Source organism: Falco naumanni, chromosome 2 (genome assembly GCF_017639655.2).
Source record: "Falco naumanni isolate bFalNau1 chromosome 2, bFalNau1.pat, whole genome shotgun sequence".
Lineage (NCBI taxonomy): Eukaryota > Metazoa > Chordata > Aves > Falconiformes > Falconidae > Falco > Falco naumanni.
This window is the reverse complement of record NC_054055.1, coordinates 6,480,825-6,491,949: the sequence shown is the minus strand read 5'-3', so window position 1 is coordinate 6,491,949 and position 11,125 is coordinate 6,480,825.

Genomic DNA, 11,125 nt, shown 5'->3' with positions numbered 1-11,125 from the left:
AAATCTTGTACACTTGATGGTGTCGAGTTTTGCATGTCACATCTGCTTCCAGGCCTCTGGTAGTGATTTTTAGATTGATTTAGAGAGGTTCCTTTTGTAATGAATTGTTTCATTCCATATTCACAGCAGGGGGGCAGCTGCTGCTGGCTTTCATAGCACAAAGGACAAAACTGTGAATTTAGATGGTGATGTGAGCAGATGTGAGGTTTCTAGCTTTCCTGAGATTTGCTGCCAGTCTGGGTCTTGTCTTTCAGAAGATCTTCTTGCTGCTCCTTCTCTTCCTCCTGCCCCAACAGTCATACCATGGCATGCTACGTAACAAGTCATCAAATGGGCTGAGCAAATGGACTTGCACTGAATTGTTGGTGAACTGGATTTGGTTTGGAAGATGGTCTAAGTCTGCAGATCACTGTTATTGGTGGCACCTGCATCTTGCCTTGATATTTATGGTAGACTTTATAGCCAGTACAGCAATGCAGGTAGCAAGAAGTCTGTTAAGAAAAACTGCTTCAACAAAATGTAAATTTAAGATAACTGGAGGCACAAGTCTCTAAGGGTTCAGGGATATTTGAACTTCAGAGCAGAGACTTTTCAACCCAAACACTATAACATCAAGAAAACTAGAAGCCCTTGAGGTTATCTTGGCCTGATCAGAAGGTAATTTCACCAAAAGACAATGTAACTGCTAAACCCATCAATTTTTGTTACATCAAAAAGCAAATCTTGGAGATGTCTGGTGACCTAGGGGAACACATCTTATAGCTGCAGTTCCTGGGGCTCTGGGGGTTGGTTTCCACTACTTTCTGCTCAGCAGCACAAGCTACTGTTCACACAGGGACTTCCCACTTCAGCCTCAGGTGCCAAAATTCACTTCAAATGTGTTTTCAACTAGAAGTAGATTCATGAGACTTACACTCACTTTCCATGAGAGGCCAGGTTTGGTGCACAAGCTGGGATAACTCTATCCATGGGAAAAAAAAAAAAAAAAAGAAAAAAAAAAAAAAACACATGCTGAGAAGATGAAGAAGGATCTTCTTTGCAGCACTGCAACTAGCAGCTGTGTTGGGATAAGCGTCTGAAGTGTGGGAATCTTGAAACTGGCTGTTTGCATCTTGTAGAATTAAACCTTCAGTAAGAACTGGTCAGATCCTGACTGCTGTGCGCTGTAAGCAAGTGGATCGGTAAGGGAGGTATTCAAGGCAGTGAAAATAGGCAGCCTGAGAGCAGGTGATGGAGAACCAAAGTAGGTCAGGGCATTTAAAACCATATTTCCATTCAGTCTGCAGTTTCCCCCTGTATCACACAGATCACACCTAATAGTGAGGGCTTAGAGACCTTTTTCCACTGCACATCTTGTAAGCTGATTTTCCAGAGTAAACTTCTGAACCTTGCAAGGAAGAGGCGGTGGGCATGCAGCGATGGGGAGGAACAGAGCTCTAGACTGAGTCACTGTCATGTCCTCGGGAACCTCTCCTGTAAAAGCTGCTCCATAGCCCAGCACTTTAATGAAGCTCTTAGGTAGGAAGTTAAGGGCTTTTATATTTTATAGCTACACATGTTCATTTCCAACAAAAATAAACTTCGTAAGACTTTTTCCCAAAGATCACAGCATACAGAGATGACTCGTGACTCGGCTATGTATTTACCTATTCCCCTGCCCTTCTAATTGCAGAACAAGCCTGTGCAGGCACTGAGGGGAAAGAATGATCTTCATATTCTTCATTACTCACTTGTAGCTTCACCTCTCGTGAGTTATGACTCATTTTCTCATTCCTGGGACATCTCTCATATAAACCGACCATACAATAATTCACCAGAGGGGTGAAAAATTAACTTGTCTTCTTAATACAGAAGTTAAGAAAATAGGCTAATATTTCATCTCCCTAGAAGAAACCGATGTAATAGGAGCAGGCAGGTCATACTCCTGAGTGCAGCTCAAGTGAAAACATACCTCAACTAAACCGAGGGACTGGTGATAGAAAACCAGGCTGTTTGCTGCATACTCCTGAGTTACCTCCTTTTTTTTTTCTTTTTTTACCCTATGTTATTTCTTCCTCCCTTCTTTCCTCATACTTTTAGAAGTTATTTGGCTGTAGCAGCTCTGTAAACTGAAGCCACTTTCCAAGTATGTGAGCATGGAAAATGTAGTCGTTTGGCACTGAAAATGTCCCACAAGAGGCATTGTTTCTGCAGCGGAGACAGGTGCTCCATATTCCTCTTATTTTTTCTTTCTATAATGTCTTGCATCATTCACCATGGGACAGAGATATTCGATTGACCTGCTGTTGGTTTAGAATGACAAATTAATTTCATGTCAGCCTCAACACCCCGTTAACAGTAATCACCCGGGACCACCTCAACCAGTGTAGAAGAGACATTTAACTCTTGATGGAAAGGTAAAAATTTCTGAATTATGTTGCTGAGCCACCCAAGTGCTCGTGGCTCCATGCTCCACATTGCCAGGGAGTATGCCTGGTGTATGCCTCAGTCTTACCAAAAGTTTAGATTAGCTTCTGAGTTGATATTTTCCACAAAGGGGAAATTAAAGAATGAGACTTTATTGCGAACGCATACAGCCTTGTCTCTTCCTATTTATTATATGCTCTCCCTGGCGCAATTACATACAGTGAGAAAAGTCTTGCTGCTTCACACTGAGGATTGCTGTGACAGAGAAACACCACTCACCAGCACAAGCCCATTAAGTTTTCATTAGACCCCCTTGCCCTCTTTTTCATCTTTCTTGTCTCCTGCCTTTCCTGTTCTCTTTTATATTCTCACTTATTCCTACCTGGTAATGCTTCATTGCTCTCAAGCCACTGCAAGTACTTTGCTTCACCTTTGTCTTGGCAATCAGTTTGTTGCCCATTTGAAACCACCTTCAAGGCAGTGACCACTGGAAGTTATGGTCTCTCGTGTCAAACCCTAACCTCTGGGATGGCTTGAGAGGTAGCAGAGTGTAACAGCTGTTTGAAGATGTTTGTGCCTTTGTTTACCTGTCTAGAAAATACAGGTGAAAGTTCTGTCTTTACAAACAAAATTGTTGCCTTGTAATTTTTTTTTTTATTTTTTTATTTTTTTATTTTTTTTTTTTAAGATATGTGCAGGAATTCTTATAGGAAATAAATTATAGCAAACAACACAGGCTCTTCCTACATCAGTAATAGTATTGCCCCCACAACGCACTGTCCCTGCAGGACCCAGAGACACTGACGTGGATTTTGGCCACATGGTGCTGTACAGATGTAACGAAAGACATTGTGGCTGAGAAAGGTGCAGAGTCACACGTTCAGCCCCCATGGTTCTGGGGTTTGTTGTACAGCTACCACAGCCATTGCACAGTATGTGTGGTGCACACTCATCTCCCGGGTTGAGCCTAACATCTGTTTGTCAACACATGGCAATAATGAACTGTCACAGAGACACAAACAGAAGAAAAGCCTCGTTCAGCTCATACTGCAATGTAGGTCAGTGGAATATCATTACTGAAACTAGAATTTATCTGGGACACCAGGACTAATAAAACTCTTTGCAGACAATTGCTATGGCATCATTAATGACCACCATTTGTCCCTTGCCTCTGTAATGAGAAGTTGCCTTTCACAACTGGAAGGGCCCAGTTCAATACTGGGGTACATTGCTTGGCTCATTTCCAATTTATTTACCAAATTACAGCTTTCTTCAACCCTCTGGCTGTTTTCCATGCATATACTGCCCAGACCTGAGCCTTCTTAGCTTGATGTTATCTAACAGGATCACAGCCCTGCTAGGAATGACCTATATTTTGTTTGTTCTACAGCATTTAATTTTGAGCAGTAAAAGATAATTTTCTTTTGTGCTGAGAAAACATATGGTTCATTGTGAAGGAAAAGGATTGTTTGAGTGCTCTATTGAAGTCGGGTATTTTTAGGTGCATGTAAGATCAAAGCTCTTGATAACTCTTGGTGCAATAATACATGTACCAATATGTAACAGCAAAAGAATCTTTTTCCAAGTCTCCATTCAGAGCATTTTCATTACATTTTAAAGCCGCATTTGACATTTTTGTGCCATATACAGCTCTTTAATGCAGCATTAGCTGATGTGAAGTGTGCCAAGCTCATTTAAGCACAGAATGTGTAGATACGGAATGAAACAAGTTTTATCAAGAGACAGCAAACTTCAAAGTTTCCAGAGGCTGAGCTTAGATAAACCTTATTAAAACATGATAACTGTTGAAATAGGGTTCAGACTTTCTCAAGCAGTTTTTGGTAAAACTTGTTTCTCAGAATTCTGAAATACTGGTTAAGGGTATTTCACACATTAATTTGTTCTGTCTGCTTCGAGTCCTGGCTTCAAGTCAATAGAAATGCATCCAAGCTGTCAAGTTTACATCTAGGCTTTGCCAGAGTGTGAAGTTGTTTATATCTAGAGTTCTGGAGCCAGCTGACATCTATACACTTAGGAAAATGAATTCAAATTAATTGGAGGTGTGAACTAAGAGCATCGCTGTTCAAGTATCTTAAAACCCCATGTGGAAACTCTTATTCAGATGTAAAGTGTCCTCAGTTCTGCATATAATCTTCCTCTGAGATGAGCTATATCTAAATTCACAACTAAGATCTAGTATCATCTTTTAAAGCAGAAACTGTTGACAAGGAAATTTCACAGGTGCGCCAAATAAGTGATAAACAAACTACTTCAGATTTAGGACTGGTTTGGTTGTCATAAAGTCATAAAAAACATCTCACATCTCAGTCTTTATCCAATCAAGGAGTTTTCAGCTACTCGAAGGGAGATAAAATAAAGGTCATATTTTATGACTCATTAATGGTCATACTTTTAATCTGAAATGGTTTGAAATAGCAGAGCTATGTTTTGTTTCTAATAAATCCAAAATCAATTGATTTTCAATAGCAAGTTTGGAGTATTTCCATCTAAATTATTAAAAAGATCCAAAATTATAATAAGCAAATAATAATACCACCATTGTTTCATTGCAACGATTATTTCTTCCATTTCATAGTCTAGCAGGCTGAATAGTTTAGTACCAATTCTGTTGTTTCCTCACATCATAAACATAAGGTGGATCTTTCTGTGCACTTTGTTTTGAATGCTCTCTAGATTGCACATTTGCTGGTAGCCATAAACTTTTAGCCCGGAGTCTCAGCATTGTCCCTGGTTTGGAGTCCCAGGGATGCTTTTACAGTTCAATTCCTGCCTCGTGCAGCAACTCTCAGTGATTCTCTGGGAAGAGGGAGGGAAACAGAAACTTTTCACCCTTACTCTACCTCCACACACACACACATGCACCCTTCCGTATGTCTCTGTCCCACTGGGAGTGTTTCCCCCGTCACTCACATAAAGAAACGAGCACATACATTGAATCGATGAGGAAAAGGAAGGCATCTTAGACCACTCGTTCTTCTCAGAGTAGCAGATCTCTTGAGTGCACTCCTGGGACTGGCTGGCTGGGGACAGACTGCAGTTTAACAGTACATTGTGCGTGATGTCCTGTATCTCTTGAACTGTTAAACATTATAGGTATTCATACCTTCTCCATGACACTCCATATTTTACAGAGCTCTAACAGCATTCTTTCATCTCAATGGCCTCTCTTCCAGCATCCATCTTCCAGCTGGTGACCAAAGCACACCACCTCTCTTTACAAGTAACTGCTGTGAAAGCTGACTGCTGAGTTGCAAACATCGCAGCCACCTATACAAATAGCTCTAGAGGAGACCCTGGACATGACAGGCTGTTAAGTCTGACCACTGTCCCTAGTAAAATGCTAATTTCTAATAAAGAATAATATCAGTGAGCATTACAGATAAGCATCACCTGTTGGGAAAGGATTAGTATCGCTTTTGTAAAGGGAAATTCTGCCTTACTCCATGCTGGAGTTTTACAGTGAATTTGGAAACACCTTAATAAAAAGGATAGAGTGGTCATACCAGATTCAGATTTTGAAACCAAAACAAAACCCAAAACCTCTGGTAAGTCTTTGTGCCAAATATTATTAATGGAAGTAAGTTGCTATGGGAATGGAGGAAAGTCTTTCTGAAAGCTAAATAAAGGATAGGAAGTAAAGGGCTATTAGTTGCTTTTCAGGATGACAAAGAGTCAGCATTGGAATATCTCCAGGACTGGTATAAGCATCAGTTTTATTTGATCTTGTCATCAATGCTCTTGAGAAAGCAAAGCACAGTGAAATCTTTATGATTATAAATGATATTAAGCTTTATCAGGTAGTCAAATGCTTTAGAAACTAACAGAACTGAGCAAAGGGGCTGAAAGTTGGTGAATGAGTTTCTTTGTAAAAAACAAAACAAAACAAAAAAAACCACAAACAAACAAACAAAAAAAACACAAAAACAAGTTAATGAATTAATCTAGAGAAAACAATCTGGAGCAAAACATCATGGTGCTGAACTCAGAAAAGACAGTTGTAAGAAGGAGATCTTGGGGTCACTATTGATGTGTCCCTGAAATAGTCATTTCAAGAGGTAGTGACACCCCAAAAAAGTCAATAGAATTTTCTGTGTCATCAGGAATGGGACATAGAGAAGACAGATGGCATTATTTCGCTGCTTTATAAAGCTGGTGTGTGTCCACATTGTGAATACTATGTGCAGGTCTCATTTTCCCACGTGAATATACATCATATATATTCATAAATGTGGATCCTCATATACCAGAAAGTATAGTGGATGTGAACTAGAAACAGAAAAGGGCAACTAAAACGATCATGGGGATCAAGTGGCCGCTTACAGTCTTGCAGACCATGGGTAAAGCGAATTTAGAAGTGCCACAATCCAGCAATACAGGAACTGGGGGACACTTAACCAGGGCACTCAGGAGACTGGTTTAGCACAGATAAAAGCCCTTCTTGAGCTGCTGGGCAGTAAATTACCGCAGCTTTCTTCATGGGTGGTCATGGACACAGATAGCAGGAGCAGGATTAAAAAGAGACTGAGATATTAAGGGGAATAAACATAGATATACCTTCCAACTTGCACAGTACAGCAATTGCAGGTGCCTGGTAAGCACAGGGGAAACTACCTGCATGAGTGGCCAAGTTTGTGTGCTCTCTTTATTCAGCATCATCTGTCACTCATCAAGTTTCCTCATCAAAGACTTTTTAAAAAATTAAGTCATCAGAGTATTAAAAGCAGTAAGTAGAAATGTACGTCTATAGAGTACATACTTGTTCAGGAGAAGATTTCTGGCTCCTCACCTGTCCCAGCACACAGCCTGTCTGGACATCTCATGAAGTTCGCAACCTTTGCAGCTCCCAGGCAAGTTTACCAACGTCTTCTTGGAGATGACGCAACTACCTACAAGTGTGGACAATAACAAAACCTCACTCTGTCACTGCCTGCTTCTTCCTACCCTGAAAAGCCTCCAGTGTTGTCTTTCCCATGGATGTATATCCTCCTCAGCTAGAAGATAGACTCTTCTCTCACTGTCCTCCACCCTTCTTAAGATATTTAACGGGAGGCAAAATATAATTAAAAATGTGTTTTAAAAACCCTTATAAAACGTTGAGAGCTTTGACAAGATTTCGGAAAAGCAACTTCCCTTGAAAAAAAATATGTGCTTTTCCATTGTCTCCCATTTCCCATGTACTCCCATCTGCCATTCTTCATTATCATTTCTATCAAATTAACCAGTATGATTTTATTGATCTTTGGTTTCCAGTGCCTCTTCTGGAAGAATTTTCTTTTTCCTTTTTCTTTTAAACTTTTTTTTTCTTCCCTTCCCACATTGGCATCCCATTTTTGCAGTGGGCACTCCCTTTTAGGTGAAAGATTACTAAGCATAATTAATAGTTTAGAAATTTCATACTCAAGATTTTCTGGAACTCTTGGGTGAATACCATCTGGTCCTGGTGATGTGATACTGTTAATTTTATTGATTCACTCTTAAAACTTTTCTGCTGATATTCTAATTTGAAACAGATCATGTTCTTTTTAAGGAACATTTCTGGTGTGAGAATCTCCCTAAACATATCAACACTGATCATGGAGATTTCTTTTTTTTCTAACCCTATCTTCTCTGTATGATCTTTTTACTTCTTGATCATCTCTCAGTCCCACAAACTCTCTGGCAGGTTTCTTCATTCTGTTGCTGGGGGAAAAAGTTTTCATTTTTATGGTTTTAGCAATATGTTCTTCAAAATGTGGGGTTTTTTTTTTTCCCTTTTGTCCTGCCGTATTATGCTTTTATATTTAACTAGTTCTCTTCTGCTTCCCTTTTTTGGAAGAGTTCATTCAGCTTTCTGAGGGATATCTTTTCAGTTCAAATAGTTTTTTTCACCTCACTTGTTTAACCATATAATCTTTGGGGTTTTGGTCTTTTTTTCTTTCCCTTTTTTATTTTTTCTTTTTAATCTTTCTAGTCTTTTGGATGGGTTAGCCCTTTCACAACAGTCTCCACAATTCACCCCCAACCACGATGTAAGAGGACGAAGAATCCCACATCCAACATACTGTCTGCAGTTTGACACAGATACATATAAAAAGCTCCCAATTTCAAACAGGACTCAGAGGCTGTACAGATACCCTGCTGAGATTTTAAAATGATTCTCACATTTGCCTTACTATGGAAATCATCTTCTTTCAAGGACCAAAATTAAACAGTAATAGATTCCCTTTTTTAGTTGTTTAGATGTTTGACAGAGGTGCTGTTCCTATAAATACACACTGCAATTGCTTAAAATTGATTCCGTTGCTTATTTAACAACTTTAATTTTCACTGAGTGCAGGGCTTAAAATGCTAGCACATGTCGTGTTTGCCTGGGTCAATTTTAAGAATAACTTGATCTGCTGTATTTGCTTTGTTTTTAAGTTTAGCTTTCCTGGTGTAGGTTGAAACCTGCCCTTGAAGGTGCGCGTGGCTCCCCTTAATATCAATGGGAGCCATGTGTGTGCACTGAAGGACTAAATACTGAATTTACCCCCTAAGCACTTCCCACATAAATGACTGAGTGTCCTATTACAAAGTCATTCTTTGATTACCATTTTTAGCACAAACTTTTTTCTTTTAATATATTCTAACTGATGATACAATTAATTCTCTGAAGTAAGTGTCACTGCATAGTAATTGGAAATACCATTAGTATTTTCATGCACTTTCCACAGGCAAACTGCTTTACAAATATTTGCTTATTTTTTCTCATAGCATTTTTTGGACTGCAGTGGTGTAGCTAGGTGAACATTTCCCAATTTCATATTTTAATACTTGCCTACAGCTACGGCTCCAGAAGTATGGCAGAATACATAATTTGACATCGCCTGTAACTTTTTCCTGACTGAACTGGTTTTTACCTCTTTGTGTTTTACAGAGCTATGCCACAGCCACATCTGTGTTTTCATTCTGAATTGGATTCCTGCACAATCATAGACACTGCTTGCAATTAAATGCATAGAACCTGCTGCTTTAATTGAGTTCAGTCCAATTTGTCACTTCAAACTTCGGAAAATTATGTGTAAGGAAAGATTTACTTGCCAGTTTGATTCAGCTAAAGTTGATGGAAACCCTTTTGATCACTCAGCCATTAAACACATTTCAGAGTTGTGCCAAGCTAATTGCTTGAGCTTGCTTGAGTTTATTTGTATTTAAAACAATCTAAGCTGATATTTTCCAGGGCTGTGCAAACCATTATCTTTGCATGCACTTGTGTTCCCTTACTGAAGAGTTTTGGGGGTCTGATTCTGCTCTTACACATCCACTGGTGTAGATCAAGCAAAACTGTTCTCTTTGAGAAAACAAGGGGGAAATGGTGCGGTAGCGGGTGCCAACCCAAATTTCTACGTCCATCTGTTAACTGGTGCAATCAGAAAGTGACAGAGCCACAGCCGTGTTTATTCATCGCATAGCACCTGCTTCTGGTTATGACAATAAATCTAACAGTGCCTCAGCGGCTGAAGTGCAGACATGCCCTTTGGAATCTTACTGGACCAGGGTGGAAGCATCCGCTGGGAGCACAGCTGTAGATGACTAATAACAAGGCCTCCAGCTTTAGGGGGTCATGATCACCATTGTTGCTGCTTGCTTCTAAGACATATGGTGGCATTTTTTTAATCCCTTGTTTCCTGCATAAAGCAAGTAACAGGAACTGAAAATTGGTCTTGCTTTGGTCTCATTAAGTAAAGGGAATACCTAGGTTAAATTAAAAGTGCAGGGCATGCGGTCTACATATTTCAGGCGTCGTTACAGGTCATGTAGTGCCAACTTAGGGATATATTTTAGAAAGCGAGTATTTTTAGGGATTTTTTTAAAAAAGATTTGTGTTGTCAGGCCAATTCCTTGGAGAAACATAGTCACAAAATAAAACTTTAAGACTTAAACTGTGCAGATCTTGCAAACAGGCTGGAGCTCTGGTCATTACAGAAAAACATACGATGATCTTCCAGGTTCAGATATGGAAGTGTGAAATGAGTATGCGAGAGAAGGAGGTGGAGGGGACAATCATTACTGTTCCACATATTTTCATTAAATACTTTTCTGAAAATAAGGACTAAAAATTACCATCACTTCCCTAAATTTCAAGGATGGGGATCTGGTCTGCTTCTTATCTGCTATTGGGCCACAAACTTCACTAAACTCTTATTGAATTCCCTTAGAATAACTGATTTGCACATGCAGAGATTGAGGACGGCACTGGTCAGAACATAGGAAATACAGGTCCAGTTGTCCTCTTCCTAATCTGGCTTGTGTGTTTTTTAGCAGATCACTGGATTTCACTGTCCTATTTGTCAAAGAGAAATACATGGCTTCCTTACCTTGGAGGTTAGTTCGTAAGGTAACAACAGGTCATGGAAAATTTCTCAGGTATCTTGATACCTCAGGTATCTTGATAATGCACAAGGTGTTTCAGACTAGTGATGTAAGCACTTTTCACCTCAAAATTCACTACCCCTGTAAAACTGACAGCAGCAACACAGATTGGGGCTCCAAAGTTCGAGAGATGTTGTCTCAACCTGCTTCATTTGCCAAGCTATCTGCTCTCTAGTAAAAGATAGGCCATTTTATAGTCTCGTTGGTCCACAGCTGATACGAAAGCACATTGATAAACACATCAGATCTCAGTAATTCAGCAACTGAACTGGCAGTCCTCTCCCTGACCCTTAAAAATTCAGCATAA